Source organism: Aquarana catesbeiana, linkage group LG08 (assembly GCF_042186555.1).
Source record: "Aquarana catesbeiana isolate 2022-GZ linkage group LG08, ASM4218655v1, whole genome shotgun sequence".
Taxonomy (NCBI): domain Eukaryota; kingdom Metazoa; phylum Chordata; class Amphibia; order Anura; family Ranidae; genus Aquarana; species Aquarana catesbeiana.
The window spans coordinates 143,664,401-143,682,767 of record NC_133331.1 but is presented as its reverse complement, the minus strand read 5'-3'; the positions used below and the strand labels follow the sequence as shown (position 1 = coordinate 143,682,767).

The following is an 18,367-nucleotide window of genomic DNA, read 5'->3' as shown; positions in this document are numbered from 1 at the left end:
AGTCTTGGAGGAATGGGGAGTGTTAGATGAACTAGCATACTTAGATACACTAACATATTGAAGCTGAACTCCAGCTCAGACAAGCAGTTACAGCAAACAGTTTGGCTATCTTTTGGGATAAAAATTGTACATTAATAATTAAAAGCCGATTATTGTAAGCACCCCCATCAATGGTAAATGGTTTGTCTCATCCCCCTAACTGCTACATTTGAAAGACAACTTGTTCTTTTGAAAAACAACAGACTCACTAGCAGGATCACCAGGTGAAAATAAGGAATTATTTATTTTTTTATTTTTACGGTTGAACTTTTTTCAACCTGACTAACTATGTAACTATGAAAATAAATCCTAAAAAAGAAAACGCATGCAGTCATCACATCTACGAATTGGTAAGCAGCCATATAATAAATGTTTGCTTTTGGGTTTATTAACACTTTAAGGTGTACAATCTTACACAATTTTTGCTTGCTAGCTGAATAGTCCAGTGGATTATTATGTGGTTAAAGGAACCTCATAGTTAATCCTTTCCCCTCAGATCTCTGACCCCTCTTGTGCTTGGATCACTTGCTGTGCAAAATAGTAATTCACTTCCTATATGATCACATAACAGTAAATATCTAAGTTATCAATATTCTTTGTGGCTGTTTCTTGCTAATTTAAGTTCTCTATAGTAAAATGTTAATCTTGAATCAGTTGTTCCCAGTGCTCAGATCTTAGTGCAGTACAGGAAGCTACAGTATATCAATGCTGACCTGGGGCCCAGATGGCAAAACAACCTAAGAAACTAAAAAGGTAAGTAAGGATCTGAGGAGTTTAAGCTTATTCGGAACAATGGTAAAGTACGAGTTGGAAAGCTTGTATATTAAAAAAAAAAATTAACATGACCAAAACATTTTGAGAAGTTATGGGGACCCTCTGCAAGATGATTATTAACAAAGAGGTTCCATGACCCTCCCTACATAAATACATTGGAGTTTTGGATCTAGAGTGACCTAGAGCTCAACTAAGATTAGAATTAGTGTCAGGTTCAGAGGTTTACGTTATAGTATTAAGTGGGACAAGTGCTAATTTTAAAATTCCGTTTAAGCTCAGGTATTGCTGATTTCAACTCCTAAATTGACTGTTGGTCGGTGAAAATCCTGTGGACTTACCTAAATAAATAAAAATACTAAAACATTATCAAAAATAGGTTTCTGATCAACTATGAATTCCTCACACACCCACTGAGCACTTTTTTTATTTATGCATTGGTACGTGTCCCCCATGGCAGTACCTGGCTACTCATGCCATTTGTTTTTACCAAAAGTTTGAAAGTTGGCCTTGAAAAAAGTGCAATTACAAGATGCATTTAGGCTTCATTAGAGTTTCAGGTACTATGTTTCGGGTATGCAAGTTTTTTTTCAAATAACATTTTTATTTTATTAAGTTTATCAAGCAGCAAATGAACATATCCTGTGCACTGTAATGTACAAAAGTCAAAATAAGAGCAACAGATTAGCCTATGCACACATTGTGTCCATACATAGTACTGTGCGTAATGCGTAGTCATATCTGGCCTACTGCTTAAAATGTCAATTCCCAAACTACATCTGCTACAGGCTATTACATAGCCAGAGAAAAACAAGGAGACAAGAGTAAGAAGAAACAAAAAAAACAGGTTAGAAAGTACAGAGAGGGGTAAGACTAAGGGAAAGGTAGGAAGGGAGGGTAGGGGGGATAGGAATGGAGGCTCGCCCCTCGGCTCAAGGTGGATCCTCATGGCGCTGCCACTCCTCCCAGACCCTATTGTGTATTTCTAGCCTATCTTGTAGTCTAGCTGTCATCTTTTCCATAAGCTCTACATCTTTTATTCTAACGTACAGATCTTCCTGGGAGGGGGGAGAATGCCTTTTCCAGTGGAGGGCAACCAGGCATCGAGCAGCTGTTAAAATATGTCTTAGCAATTTTTTAGAGGGTTTGGAAATCTGTAGAGGAGACACCCCTAATAAAAAAAGTTTTGGAGTCAGGGGGACCTGCACTCCCAAAAGGCGGGATAGCAGGAGCTGTGTCTCTGTCCAAAAAGGGACAATCTTGGGGCAGCTCCAATATATGTGGTAGAGGGTGCCCCGGTCTCCCTGCAGCGCCAGCACCTATCCGAGCAGGAGGGATATATAGCATGAAGCACGTCCGGTGTCAGGTAACAAAAATAGAGAATTTTGTATGAGTTCTCCTCATAAAGGGTACAGAAGGAGCTTTTTGCTGCCTGAGACCAGATCACCCTCCATGTCACCTCTGGAATTACTTCCCCCAGAACTTTTTCCCAGCGAAGCATATATGCATGCTTACCTTGGGTGGTAATGGAGTGGGAGTTAAGCAGCCGGTAGATATCAAGCCTCGGCGTGCCATTCCTTCTAGAATTATGCTCTCGAAGGGGGATGGCACCGAAAATTGGAGATCAGGGGCAATAGACTGGGCATAGTGACGTATCTGCAAATACCCATAAAACACCTGGTGAGGTAAGTCATATTTGTCTGTAATTGGGTAAACGATAGCATTCTACGGGACCTGGGGTCCACCAGGTGGCCCATATGAAAAAGGTTCAGTGACGCCCAAGGCAGAGACATCTGGCGTGTAAGGCCGGCAGGCAGGTCAGGTTATAAAGAAAGGATGTGAGGAGTGATCTCTCTGAGCGGAGCCCATGGGCCTGAGAAAGTCTACGCCAGAGCGATCTAAGTAAGGTCATTGATCCCAGGAGTCTCTCCGGGTCCACCCTCGCGTTCGCGCTCCAGAGCAGGCTGTTTAGGTGTATGGAGGCTAGCCATATCTTCTCAATTTCCATCCATTATATGCCCTTTGAGGGAACCAGAAGGTAATGGCCCTCAGTTGAGACGCTTGGCAATACTTCAAGTCAGGAAATGCCAACCCCCCATCCGTTTGAGATGCCACTAGCACTGAGCGGGTTATCCTGTGTCTCTTGTAGTTCCAGACAAAGCGCACCAGTTCCGCCTGAAGCTTCCGCAGTTCTCCATAGGGGACTGGAATGGGCAATGTCTGGAACAGGTACAAAAGTTTGCGGAGAATGGTCATCTTTACAGACGCCACCCTGCCCAAAAGTAAAATATGGTGGGTTTTCCATTTTTGTAAGAGATCCCTTATTTGGCAGAAGAGGGGAGGGAAAGTTGCTTGAAATAGAGATGTATAGGACGTCGTGATTTGGACCCCTAAGTATTTTAGGGCTGAGGTCCTCCAGTGATAGGGAAAGCACTGCTGGAGATATTATACTTCTGCAACCGAGATATTAATTGGGAGTGCTTCTGATTTGGTTGCATTCATTTTGTATCCGGAGAGGGATTTGTAGGTACACAGTTCGGCATGTAAATTGGGTAGTGATATCCTAGGTTGAGTGAGGGTAAGAATGACATCATCCACAAACAATGCTAATTTAAACTCCCTCCCTCGGACCGAAACACCCCAAATATTCGGGTTTCCACGGATGGACGCCGCCAGGGGCTCAACACACAATGCAAACAATAAAGGAGAGTGCGGGCATCCTTAACGGGTTCCATTCGCTATCGAGAAAGTGGGGGACAGAGCAAAAGGGGTCTTAACCTGGGACGTGGGGTTAGTGTATAAATGTTGAATGGCCCGCAGAAAGGCTCCTTTGAAGCCCATGTATCTTAAGGTGGCGAACAGAAAAGGCCAGCCAAGGTGATCAAACGCCTTTTCTGCGTCCAGTCCCAAGACCAGGGACACCTGGCCTTCCCTGTTCGCCACATCTATCAAATCGATGACTCGTCTCGTGTTATCCCCCGCTTGGCGGAGGGGGACAAAGCCCACCTGATCTTTATGTATCAGGGATGGCAATATCGCATTCAGGCATATAGATAGGAGCTTTGTAAAAAATTTTAGGTCGGAATTTAGAAGTGCAATTGGCCTATAACTAGCACAAAGGGCAGGGTCTTTACCGGGTTTTGGGATTAATGTGAGAAAGGACCTCTGCATATTAGAGGGTATAGGTGTTTGTTGGAGGAAAGCATTAAAAAGTTTACACATGTGCGGCAAAAGAATAGGGAGAAAGGATTTGTAGTATTCATAGGGAAGTCCTTCAGGGCCTGGGGATTTACGGGTGGGCAAGGACTTAATGGTAAGAGCAATTTCCTCCTCGGATATATTTGCATTGAGAGAAAGAAGGTCTGAGGCCTGGAGCCGGGGAATCCCGCTACGTTCCAGGTGCAAGTTTTTTTTAAGTGTTCTGCGCATGTCAAGTTTGAACTTTCCTTGGTTCTCTCATCACTAAACATTGGTCCTCCTCATCATTCAGCTTCCTTTAACAAATGAGAGCAGTACAATTCACAGTTTGCATGGTTCCAGCGCTGACTTTGCAACTATGTGTAGCACTGACAACCTTTGTTTCTAGCTCTATGTGTATTATACAGTACATAGGTTGTGTTAGTGCCATCTTGTGGACAAGTGAGAAAGTACAATGCGTTTACGTTTCATGATCAAGTGAAATGACATGGAAGTGATTCATTGTTTACTTCGGAACTTTAGCTCTGACCCACCCACAATGCTCCTGGACAAGGTGAGAACTGAACTGCATTGTGGGAGGATATAAAAGGGTAAGGAGCAGCCATCTTAGCTCTCTTGTTCCTGGGACGCGTGTCCTGTCAGCAGAACCCTGTGGGTGTGTGTGTCCTACAGGGTTGCGGCCTACTTTGCGAAGGAGCGGAGCGGCTGCAAGGATCCTGCCATTACCTCACAGCGTGCTGGAGCAGCCGAAGTGATCGTTCCAGAGACCCGTGGGGAGATAACGAGGACTCCTGGTCATTTGTGAATGGAGCAGTGTGACGGCGTGGTGGTGTCTCGATACGGACTGAGAACTGCTGTGATAGAGACATCCATCTGCCTGGATCTCGTGTGATGAGAGGGTTAACACCCAGAAGTTTGTTTAACTATTACACACACAGTTAGAACTGTTACAGAGCGTTGCTGGGACTGATAGTCCCACGGAACAAGTGAAGTTGGAGAACTTTACACCTGAATAGACTTCAGTATTCAAGAACGGATGCTAGATGCTTATTTCTTCATATAAAAGCACTTAGTCAACCTTTTGGATTACAATTTGTTTTAGTGTGATACATTACGCTGCACAACACCCAGGAGGAACCCCTTTGTGGATTACAATTATAAAAGCTAGCGAAGACTGAAGAAGTTAGGACTACCTTATCATTGCAGGGCCCTGCATTTAGCTACAAAGGATAGTGACTTTAAGGTCTAGAGCAGGGGGAGCTCCTGGGTATATTCATATATAAATAGATATATTTGTGTTTGTTACTGATTGTCATAACCATTTCTTATACTGTTACACTACATTGGTGTGATAGTATAGTCAATGTAATAATTCTTTATATAAATATATTATTTACTCAAAGAAAGAAGTTATTTTTGGTTATTACTAAAGTTTGTGTGCAGTGTTGTCATTTCTCCTGCAGGTGGAGCTACCAGCACCCAGGTAGAGGTAACTATAACTATAAGTGTATATTGTGGGTTAAAGTTGATACTCATATTATTACAACACTGCACTACATTTGTGTCAAGGGGATTGAACAATTTAAGAAGAGGGAAGCAGAGTGAAGGTAACAGACCCGCTTAAACCAGCAGCTCCACCGAGAGTTATTGCTACATGTGGGGGCTCGTCCGGGATCACTGTCGCTCTAAAGCCAAGCACCCTCTTAAGAACCCTAAAATGGATCCCCCCACTGTGGCACAGTGGTGTTAGGCGGAAGGCGTCCGCTCAGAAGCGAGCGTGGCCATGGAACTCTGGGGAGATATCTGGGAGAAGGAACACATCAACCAAGTGGTAAAAACACTATCCCCAGGACAAAGAGCCAAAGTGGTTGCAGTGAGGCCTGATCATGAGGCGTTCTACACCTATGCATTATTGGAATGGCGGAAGGGAGTTCCGGAAAATTTCAGGGGTGCAAGTGTTGAACTCGCTGACAAGACCAAATTCCACCTGACCCACCCAAGGGAAGAAGGGGGGAATCCTGCCACCTTCTCCCAAATGAGTTCCACAGGAATCGGGGCCCCATCACACTCAGCGCCAGCCGCAATTGCGCCAGAACTCATCACAACCCTGGGAAATTTGGTGTCCCAATGTCAACAAGGGAACCCAACATATTCAGGGACTGGGTACCGAAAACTGGGCATTTTCTCGGGTCAACGGCCTGTACCTAAAGGAGAAGACACCTTTGAAGAATGGTTGGAACAGACCACACAGGTGCTGGATGAGTGGGACATCCCTGAAACACAAAAAAAACAGCGGATTGCTGAAAGTCTCAAAGGGCCTGCTTCCGAGGCCATTCGAAATCTAAAGCTCAGCAAGCAGGACTGTGTAGCCCAAGATTACTTAGATATCCTGCAAGATGTGTTTGGACGCACTGAAAAGGTTTCCGACCTAATTTACCAATTGGAACACACCTATCAGGAAGCTGGAGAGAAGTTGTCGGACTATATGAGATGGCTGGACAAGGTCATTCATCAGATATTACTAAAGAAGGGACTAGATCCTTGTAAGATGGATGAAATTCGAGCCAAACAGGTCTTAAGGGGTGCCCAGCCTTTGGACCCCATCACCCTCCAGCTAAGGACTCACCAAGATGGAGGTATATTAAAGTACCCGGATCTAATCCGGCTTGTACGGGAGGAAGAAGCTATTCTGGAAAGGAAGAAGGAGAACCTTCAAGAACCAAAGCACACTGTTGGAGTCCGAACAGTGAATGTGATGGAGGATGATCCCCAGATTGAGCTTCTTAAGACTCGGGTAGCTCAGTTGATGGAAATGATGGCTTTTCTGACCACGAGACCCCCAAATCCGCCCAATGAAGGAACAGAAAAATTGAAGAAAGTATCAAATTCCACCTTCAGAAGCAGATCTAGACTTTGTTTCAACTGTGGAGGAGTTGGGCATTTCGGAAACGTGTGCCCAAGTCCAAGGGCAGCAGTACAACACCAAAAGCCGGCGGAAAACTTCAAAGGGCCCCAGTGAAGGAGCTGGGCACACTAACGGTCGTCGACTCCAACGAAACCCAAGTTCCCAAAGTTCTGAGAGTAAAGGGAGGAATGAAGTTGAGTGAACGTCCGTGGAAGCGAAGAGTCAAGATACGTTCTAGTAGGCAGAAAAAGCTGAAAACCCAGGGTGAATTTCCCCGTAACTTAGTGGGACCCTCTCCGATTATCCCAATCCAGGTAGAAGGAATCTATGCTAAGGCACTATTGGATACTGGAGCTCAAGTGACCTTATTATACAGAGATTTCTACATGAAGCATCTCCAGCATCTGCCCCTGCAAAAGTTGGAAGAATTGGAGATATGGGGTCTAGGTACCCAGAACTTTCCTTATGAGGGATATATCCCTATCAAACTCACCTTTGACCCAAGTGTGGCTGGGAAGGCGGAGACTTTCAACACCCTGGCGGTTGTGTGTCCCCGACCCCTAGGGCTCATAAACGTTCCCTTATCATCGGAACGAATACTGATCTGGTGAGAAGACTCCTGATACCGCTTGTACAGAAGGAAAGTGCCCCAGCCGTGAAGATGCATCCCATGCTAACCCAAGTGTACAAGAACATAGTACACAAACAAAAGGCCCCACCAGAAGGGGTGGGAAAAGTTTGGCGTTTGGACCGAAATGAAGAACTGCTACAACCGGGTGAAGTGGTATGCATGAGAGCCTCTGTCAAGTTGAGTTGGAGACAACCTGGTCCTTTCATTGTCTTGGAGATGGACACTCGGGAAGAAGATGTGGGTCTGGAGATACTCCCAAAAGTGTTATCTACTAAGGCGCTTAAGAGAAGTAGGGGGAGAGTCTCAGTCAGTGTTCGGAACACGACAGCCTTGCCTGTGAAGATACCAGCAAGAATGCTACTTGGGCAGGCGAATCAAGCAACCCCGGTTTCGCCAAGAGATGTGAAAAAGGGGCCAGAAGAAGAGATTCCCATAGAGAATTTTTACCCGAAAAACACCTCCCTTACGCCTGCATGGATGGAGAGGGCCAAAGCCCAGCTCATGAGATGGATGGAAGTTTTCTCTAAAAGCGAGTTTGATGTGGGGTATGCCAAGAGTGCAGAGCACAAGATCCGGTTGGAGGAAGACAAACCTTTCTGGGAAAGGGTCAGGAGGATCACGCTGGGAGATCTTGAAGACCTCCGAGAACAGCTGGCTGAGCTGAAGAGGACTGGGATTATCAAAGAGTCCAGGAGTCCATACGCCTCTCCGATAGTGGTGGTGAGGAAGAAAAATGGGTCACTCCGGCTGTGTATCGACTACAGGACTCTGAACCGATGGACCATTCCTGATCAATACACTACCCCCCGTATAGAAGATGCCCTACAGAGCCTGTCAGGGGCGAAGCGGTTCAGTGTATTAGATCTGAAGAGTGGCTATTATCAGATCCCCATGAGTCCTGAGGATAAGGAGAAGACTGCTTTCATCACCCCCGTGGGGTTCTATGAATTCAACCGGATGCCACAAGGTCTGTCTGGGGCCCCAGCAACTTTCCAGAGGCTCATGGAGAAGACAGTAGGCGACATGAATTTGATTGAAGTCTTAGTATATTTAGATGACATCATTGTGTTTGGCCGAACTATTGAAGAGCATGAAGAGCGACTGGAAAAAGTTCTAAAGAGGTTACATGAAGAGGGTTTGAAACTTTCAATGGAGAAGTGTCAATTCTACCAGTCTTCAGTGAACTATCTGGGGCACATTGTGTCTGAAGAAGGGATAGCAACTGACCCTGAGAAATTGGAAGCTGTTACCTCTTGGCCAAGGCCCACGAATGTGACTGAGCTCAGGTCATTCCTAGGATTCTGCTCCTACTACCGGAGGTTTGTGGAGGGGTTCGCAAAGATAGCTCACCCACTTACAGATCTACTGAAGAATCAGGAAGAGGCCGATGTGGATTCGGAGAAACCTGGGAGACAAAAAGAAGGGCCCCGGAAGAAAATGGAATCTATCATGGATCAGTGGACCCAAGAATGTGAAGAGAAATTCAGTCTATTGAAGAAGAGTCTTACAACTGCTCCAGTGTTAGCTTATGCGGATCCTACCAAGCCCTATGAACTGCATGTGGATGCCAGCCGAGATGGGCTGGGCGGAGTGCTCTATCAGGATCACAATGGACAATTAAGGCCTGTTGCTTATGTGAGCCGAAGCTTGTCTCCTGCTGAGAAGAACTACCCAACTCATAAGCTTGAGTTTCTGGCCTTGAAGTGGGTTGTGGTGGACAAGCTGAGAGATTATCTGTATGGTGCCGAATTTGTAGTTAAAACAGATAACAACCCCCTCACATACTTATTCACCACCGCAAAATTGGATGCTATAGGCCATAGGTGGTTGGCTGCTCTCTCAACATTCTCCTTCAGCCTGAAATACAGACCGGGAGCGGGCAACAGAGATGCAGACGCGCTGTCAAGAAGGCCCCACAGCCCCCTGAGCTCACAAGAGGATTGGACTCAACTTGCCACCGATGGGGTAAGAGCCCTTTGTGAAGGAGCAGTAAACCAGGAGAAAGGTAAACAGATCCCAGGACTCCCAGTATTTGAAATCAGGCCAGAAGGAAGTGCGGGACCAACTAAGACTTGGCATCGGAATCACCTTTTGCCTCTCACTGATGCAGTCAGGATAATCCCCGAGGAGGAGTTATCATCTACATCAGAGGATGTACAACGACCTGTAACTAGGTCCCAGTCTGGGGCTTTGACAACTGAAGACAATGAGGAGAGAGAGATGGACATTAGTTGGTTGTGGTCATCTAACATACCCGAAACTGAAGCGAGTGTTTCATCACCAACAGCCGAAGAGAGTAGTGAGGCTCACAGGCCAGAAGCGTCTGAGTTTGTGCCATTGTCTGAAAAAGCTGAGAAGCGTTTATCTTCCACTGAAGTAGAAGAAAATAGTGTCCATCCAGAAATAGAGGACACACCAAAAGAGCAAAGGGAAAAGAGGAACATTCGCCCACCCAAGAGACTAACATACGATACATTGGGTGAATGTTCTGAAACAACAAAAGTTACCAGCAAAAGGAATGCTGATGAGCCTAGTTCCTCCTCAGTCAACCTGGACAATGAGAGCCCTGTTTCACCCCTTGACACATCTGTATCTGATACTAAGGTGACAGTTGTGGGTACACAGAGTAGCTTTCCAACACCTGAGAATTGGTGGGAGGCTCCTCTGTCGGTCCTGTGCACTCGGTTAGAGGCTAACATGTGTAGCAGGAACAAGGTCTTACATATCTTTGGGGACCAAAGATTTAAAGCAGGGGGAGTATGTAGCGCTGACAACCTTTGTTTCTAGCTCTATGTGTATTATACAGTACATAGGTTGTGTTAGTGCCATCTTGTGGACAATTGAGAAAGTACAATAGGTTTACGTTTCATGATCAAGTGAAATGACATGGAAGTGATTCATTGTTTACTTTGGAACTTTAGCTCTGACCCACCCACAATGCTCCTGGACAAGGTGAGAACTGAACTGCATTGTGGGAGGATATAAAAGGGTAAGGAGCGGCCATCTTAGCTCTCTTGTTCCTGGGACGCGTGTCCTGTCAGCAGAACCCTGTGGGTGTGTGTGTCCTACAGGTTTGCGGGCCTACTTTGCAAAGGAGCGGAGCGGCTGCAAGGATCCTGCCATTACATCACAGCATGCTGGAGCAGCCGAAGTGATTGTTCCGGAGACCCGTGGGGAGATAACCGAGGACTCCTGGTCGTTTGTGAACGGAGCAGTGTGACGGCGTGGTGGTGTCTCGATACGGACTGAGAACTGCTGTGACGGAGACATCCATCTGCCTGGATCTCATGTGGTGAGAGGGTTAACACCCAGAAGTTTGTTTAACTATTACACACACAGTTAGAACAGTTAGTCCAAAGAAGAAACTTTACCGCAAAGAGACTTTAAAGACACAAAGCAAAACACATGAACAAACAATGCAAAACATGAACTCCATCTTCAAGCATGTATAACACTTTATTGCATTTGATAGTACTGCACAGGCGTGGGATACTCCATCATTCTGATTGATAGTCTTAAGTGGACACTTAAGCCCTGTACACATGGGCTGAATGTCAGTCAGCATCAGCCAGTTAAATAAAAAACAGAAACCAGCCGACATTCGACCCTCATGTACTGCAGCCTGTCCAAGGGACATGGTCAAAAATGGTCTGCCGACCGTCTCTCGATTAGCACTCTTAACCATCCCCCACCAGCTGTGCCCCTGTCAGAACACAATAGAATAGCAGAGGAGATAGCTGTACTAACATCAGCTTGTCAGTACAGTTCTGACCTGAGCTGTCAGGTTTTTTTTTCACTCAGCCCGCTGGGTTGTCCGAAAAAAAAACTAGCAGTGTGTACTAGGATTTAGCTTGGATTTTGTTTAGAGTAGGATAGGAAGTAGAGGCTGGGGATTTTGATTTGAACTTTACTTGCCCTTTAAGGTGTCTCCATACCTGAGAATAAGTTAAGTAAACAGGTCTTTTTCAGAGTTAGTGTGTAATTAAGGGTTATGCTTAGATTATGCATCAGTGCAATTTAAGGATGTAAAATACTAAAACTTTCATAGGTGACTAACTATGAACACAGGATATTGTAGATAAAATAGGTATTTATTTGCATAGGTGTTTATTTCCACACTTTTAAAGCTCAGGTCCAGGCAGGTATAAAAAAAAAATACCCTTGTCATCTGACCACCCCCCTTCCCCCCTGCGCTTAAATGCCTTTTATTATGTTATTTTGTCTTGTGGGAAAACAAAAATCAGTAGTAAAACGCCTTCTTCTATGCTCTTGTAGGCTTCCACCCGGCTGTATGACCAATTTCCCAAAACTGCATCTTTTTTCTGCTCCACTGGTTGCAGGCTTTCCAGTGTCATTAAGCACAATGCAAGACCAAAAATCCTGCATTGTACGGGAGTATCCAGATACTGAGATGTCAGTGAGCAGATAAGAGTGCCATTAATGATTATAGCTTATGCTTATGCCCCTAGATAAAATGAGCACGTGTCCCATGCAGTGCAGGAAGTGGGGGTGGGGAACTGCAAGAGTGCAGCTGTCAAGAAACCAACAGCAGGAGAAGGGCTCTAGGACCCATCTCTACCAGGATCTCTACCAGCACCTATGACAGGAGAAGGACTTTAGGACCCAGCATCTCTGGTAGGAGAAGGACTTTAGGACCCAGCATCTCTACCAGCAGGTCACATGGGCCTATATAAGGAAGTCTGCTAGTGTCTGCATTTGCTGGTTGATCTTCGGCTCCTCCAGTGTGTTATCTCCATGATACTCCTGTTCCTGTGTCTCCTGTTACCGATCCGGCTTGTCCTTGACCTCAGAGGCGGCTCTCTAATTAGGCGAAATAGGCGGTGGCCTCAGGCCTCGCCGTCATAGGGGCCTCGCACAGCTGGCTAGTTTACCTAGTTAGAGAGCCACCTCATTCAGCTGCAGAGATCTCCGTTCTGAGTCCCCTCGCTCTGCTACAGTGAGAGATAACAGGCGGCAAGTGAGACCTGTGATCGGAGCTCACATACATCTCCGGATCACAGACAGGGAGAGCCGCTCAGCAGAGCCTGTTCTGACAGATCTCCCCCCTCCCCCTTCTGCCCGCACAGCCAGACAGAAGAGGAGAGAGAGCTTCTGCTCCTCCTCCTCCCGCCCTCTCCTCCTGTGTCTGCCCCGCCCACTCTCCTCGGCAGTGTTCTCTGTTCTGCCTCAGAGAAGGGGATGTGTGGGCGGGAAGATTCAAGCTGAAGCCCAGGAAAAGGGGAGTCTGATCCATCCATCCATCCATCCATCCATCCAGTCCCTCCTGCCTCCCAGTGAGTACACTGATGTAGGGGATGCTCTTCCTTCCCTTCTTCCTCCATCCCCCTCGCTTTCTTTCTTTCCATTCTTTTTGTCTCTTTCTTTCTCTTTGCTTCATTCTTTCCCCATCCTCCTCTCTTTCTTTCTTTTTTACCTTCTTTCTTTCATTCCATCTTTTCTCTTTCTTTCTTCCTTCCTTCCATCCATCTTTCTTTCTTTCTCCTCTTTCTTTCTCCTCTTTCTTTCTTTCCTTCTTTCTTTCTTTCTTTCTCTTTCTTTCTTTCCTTTCTTTTTGTCATTCTTTCTTTTTCTCTTTCCTTCCTTCTTCCTCCATCCCCCTCTCTTTCTTTCTCTTTCTTTCCTTCCATCTTTCTTTCTTTCTCTTTCTTTCCATCTTTCTTTCTTTCTTTCCATCTTTCTTTCCTTCCATCTTTCTTTCCTTCCATCTTTCTTTCCTTCCATCTTTCTTTCCTTCCATCTTTCTTTTTTTCCTTTCTTTCTTTTTTTCCTTTCTTTCTTTCTTTCTTTCTTTCTTTCTTTTTTTCCTTTCTTTCTTTTTTTCCTTTCTTTCTTTCTTTCTTTCTTTCTTTCTTTCTTTCTTTCTTTCTTTCTTTCTTTCTTTCTTTCTTTCTTTCTTTCTTTCTTTCTTTCTTTCTCTTTCTTTCTTTCCTTTCTTTTTGTCATTCTTTCTTTTTCTCTTTCCTTCCTTCTTCCTCCATCCCCCTCTCTTTCTTTCTCTTTCTTTCCATCTTTCTTTCCTTCCATCCTTCTTTCCTTTCCATCTTTCTCTTTCTTTATTTCCTTCCATCTTTCTTTCTCTTTCTTTCCTTTCCATCTTTCTCTTTCTTTCTCTTTCTTTCCTTTCCATCTTTCTCTTTCTTTCTTTCCTTCCATCTTTCTTTCTCTTTCTTTCCTTTCCATCTTTCTCTTTCTTTCTTTCCATCTTTCTTTCTCTTTCTTTCTTTCCTTCCATCGTTCTTTCTTTCTTTCTTTCCATCTTTCTTTCCATCTTTCTTTCCATCTTTCTTTCCTTCCATCTTTCTTTCTTTCTTTCTTTCTTTCCTTTCTTTCCTTTCTTTCCATTCTTTCCATTATTTTTGTCATTCTTTTTTCTCTTCCCTTCCTTCTTCCTCCATTCCCCTCTCTTTCTTTCTCTTTCTTTCCATCTTTCTTTCTCCTTTCCTTCTTTCCTTCCATCTCTTCTTTCTTTCCTTCTTTCTTCCTTTCTTTCCATTCTTTTTGTCTCTTTCTTTCCTTCCTTCTTTCTTTCCATTTTTCTTTCTTTCCTTACATCTTTCTTTCTCTTTCTTTCTTTCCATTTTTCTTTCCATTTTTCTTTCCTTTCCATCTTTCTTTCCTTTCCATCTTTCTTTCTCTTTCTTTCCTTTCCATGTTTCTTTCTCTTTCTTTCCTTCCATCTTTCTTTCTTTCTCTTTCTTTCCATCTTTCTTTCTTTCTTTCCATCTTTCTTTCCTTCCATCTTTCTTTCCTTCCATCTTTCTCCTCTTTCTTTCTCCTCTTTCTTTCTCCTCTTTCTTTTTTTCCTTTCTTTCTTTTTTTCCTTTCTTTCTTTCTTTCTTTCTTTCTTTCTTTCTTTCTTTCTTTCTTTCTTTCTTTCTTTCTTTCTTTCTTTCTTTCTTTCTTTCTTTCTTTCTTTCTTTCTTTCTTTCTTTCTTTCTTTCTTTCTTTCTTCTTTCTTTCTTTCTTTCCTTTCTTTCTTTCCTTTCTTTCCATTCTTTCTTTTTCTCTTTCCTTCCTTCTTCCTCCATCCCCCTCTCTTTCTTTCTCTTTCTTTCCATCTTTCTTTCCTTCCATCCTTCTTTCCTTTCCATCTTTCTCTTTCTTTCTTTCCTTCCATCTTTCTTTCTCTTTCTTTCTTTCCTTCCATCTTTCTTTCTCTTTCTTTCTTTCCTTCCATCCTTCTTTCCTTTCCATCTTTCTCTTTCTTTCTTTCCTTCCATCTTTCTTTCTCTTTCTTTCTTTCCTTCCATCTTTCTTTCTCTCTTTCTTTCCTTCTTTCTTTCTCTCTTTCTTTCCTTCTTTCTTTCTTTCTCTTTCTTTCTTTCCTTTCCATCTTTCTTTCCTTCTTTCCTTCTTTACTTCTTTCCTTCTTTCCTTCTTTCTTTCTTTCCATTCTTTCCATTATTTTTGTCATTCTTTCTTTTTCTCTTCCCTTCCTTCTTCCTCCATCCCCCTCTCTTTCTTTCTCTTTCTTTCCATCTTTCTTTCTCCTTTCCTTCTTTCCTTCCATCTCTTCTTTCTTTCCTTCTTTCTTCCTTTCTTTCCATTCTTTTTGTCTCTTTCTTTCTTTCCATCTTTCTTTCCTTTCCATCTTTCTTTCCATCTTTCTTTTCTTTCTCTTTCTTTCTTTCTCTTTCTTTCCTTCCATCTTTCTTTCCTTCCATCTTTCTTTCCTTCCATCTTTCTTTCCTTCCATCTTTCTTTCCTTCCATCTTTCCTTCTTTCCTTCTTTCCTTCTTTCTCCACCCATCCCCCTTTATTTCTCTCTTTGTGACAGCCTACCAGAATAGGTAGGATCTGTGAGAGCAGCTTCCCTGTGCAGCTCTGCTTGAGGAAAATATATCTTTATTATGCCCACTTACCTACCCCCCTGTACTGTCCACTCCCCTATACTGTACCCTCTTAATACAGTTCATAATACAGTGGGGCCTCATGTCTACGTTTTGCCTAAGGCCTCACAAAGTCTAGAGCCGCCTCTGCTTGACCTGTCTCCTGTTTGCTTCCTGTGTTCGATCTCAGGTATCCACCTGACCATGTCTGCTCTGATACCAACCCGGCTCACAACCTAGGCTTCCTTCTGACCACGCTCCAGTCGCAGCATTATCCGAATCCTGCAACACGTAACAAGCACCACCTGTCTGCTGATTTTACGCCAGCACACCAGCTGTACTCTGGAACCTCTAATACTCCATACTAATTTTCTCAGCTTCACTTGAACTCCATCGAGAGCACGCCAGAAAAGTGTTAGACCTAAAGAACCCATGGCTTATACACCAAAGCAGAGAAGTACGAGTTTTGAGAAACAATCTCTCCAGTGGAGACTCCACGCAGGGTACCTCTATGGATCCTCAGAAGGTCTCAGCAATCTTGGAATGGCCTGCACCTTCTGACAGGAAAGGGGTCCAGAGGTTTGTGGGCTTCGCTAACTTTTATAGGAAATTAATTTGAAATTTCTCGACTATCATTGCCCTGATCACCCAGCTCACTCGCCTACACTCACACTTCTACTGGTACCAGGATTCTCAAACGGCCTTTGAACAGCTGAAGGCCCTCTTCACCTTTGCTCCCGTGTTGCAACACTCAGACCCAACTCTTCCCTTTGTCCTCAAGGTGGATGCATCCGAAGTAGCTACAGGAGCAGTGCTCTCTCATTGTCAGGCACCAAAGGCCCTGCTTGATCCAGTAGCCTTTTGCTCCAGGAAGCTGAATCAGGCCGAGAGAAACTACGATGTGGGTGACAGAGAACTCCTGGCAATTAAAGTCACCCTCGAAGAATGAAGGTACCTGCTGGAGGGTGCTAACACCCCAATTATGATTTTCACAGATCGCAAAAATCTGAAATATCTAAGATCTGCAAAATGCCTAAGACCTCGACAAGCCAGATGGGCCATATTCTGTTCTAGACTTAATTTCCACCTGACATACGACCTGGGTTCCAAAAATGGGAAAGCCAATACCCTGTCCAGGATGTTCCCTGAATCTACTGAATGTGCGCCTCCAAGCACCATCTTATCTGCGTAAAATGTTTTGCTAATTCAACCCAGCCTAAAGGCATCAATTGAACAAGCTTCTGCATCTTTCCCCAAATCCGAACATGATTCACTAAGGAGGCTGGAAGGATTACTTTGGCACCAGGAGAAAATCTTCGTACCTCAAGAAGCAAGGTCTCAGGTTCTCAGGACATTCCATGACCACCAACTTGCAGGGAACTTTGGGGCCCGTAGGACTAACGAGCTCATTCATTGGTCCTTTTGGTGGCCTAACCTCAGTCAGGACTGCAGATCCTACGTCAAGTCACGCACGACATGTCTACGTAGCAAAGGTGACAAAGCCAAAGCCTGGGGGTTATTGAGGAAAAAACAGGGAGGGGGAGGCGCCGACCTGAGTGTAGCCACAGAGCCATGTGGAATGCCAGGACTGCACTTTACTTTGACAAGCATGCATCTTCTATCATCTTGTAAGTTTTTAATCTTATCCTATTAAAGTCATCATTTCAATGCTACACTCAGGTCAGCGCCTCCCCCTCCCTGTTTTCTCCTTACATGTCTTGCAGAGTTCTGGACACACTCTGAAGGATGGCTGCCTTCCTTTTTAACCCTTAATACCCCTTTCTATGGATACATCACCATCCAGCTATTACAGCCACAGACTATACCCCTAAGGATTACTCCATCTGGAGCGCCAGATAAACACTGACTATACTGGGGGTTATTGAGACCCTTGCCTATCCCTAATCGCCCCTGGGAGATGATCTCTCTGGATTATTGTTGACCTTCCTCTCTCTGTAAGCTTCACGACCATCCTGGTTGTGGTAGACCGACTATCCAAGATGGCCCACTTCATACCAATGATTGGTACTCCCTCTGCGGCGAAACCACTCATACTTTTATCAAGGAGATCAGACCACAGACTCCCCAAAGAACATCGTTTCAGACCGGAGGGTGCAATTTACCTCCAGGTTTTGGAAAGCCCTTCGTAAAGCCTAGGAAGTGGAACTCTGCCTATCATCTGTTTATCATTCCCAGAGTAATGAGCAAACAGAACGTACAAACCAAACCCTGGAGCAATACCATCACTGCTTTTCAGCTTTTTTCCCAAGACAACTGGGCATCCCTGCTCCCACTGGCAGGATTTGCCTATAATAACTCTGTCCATTCAGCTACGAACCAGTCCCCATTCTGGGCCAATTATGGATTCCACCCTGCCTGAAACTATGCCTGAAACTAGTGTACCCGCCTTGCAGGACAGACTGGGTTTCATACAAAACAATTATCAGGTCCTCCGGGAGTCCTTACAGAAAGCCCAAGTGGATTACAAAAAACACTTTGATCGGAAATGGAGGGAGAATCCTGCCTTCAAGGTAGGGGACAAAGTGTGGCTGTCTACTGCCAACCTGAAATTGGCCTGCCCTTTGCAGAAGCTAGGGCCAAGGTATATTGGCCCCTTTCAGATCAAATGGGAAATAAACCCAGTGGCGTATGAAGTGTCTCCGCCTGACTCATATAGGATCCATCTGGTCTTTCACACCTCCTTGCTTAAACCAACTGTTCCAGATCCATTTCCAGGGAGAACGGAGCCACCACCACCAGTGACTATTGGAGAGGACACAGAATTTGAGGTAGAATCAATCCTGAACTGCAGGAAGCGAGGGAGACAAACCCAATTCCTAATTAAATGAAAAGGGTACCCACCCGCAGAGAGCTCCTGGGAACCTGAAGCCAATGTACATGCCCCTAGACTCCACGGAGAGTTTTGGGCCAAATTCCCTGAGAAAATTGCCCAAATGGGCATCTGGAGGCTGC

At 44.7% G+C, this 18,367-nt stretch overlaps 1 protein-coding gene across 4 annotated transcripts in view; it reads right to left on the bottom strand.

Moving 5' to 3' along the window:
• Window positions 1–18,367, bottom strand: part of LOC141106091 (uncharacterized) — a 145,585-nt gene that overhangs the window by 2,740 nt on the left and 124,478 nt on the right. The window lies entirely within an intron of this gene.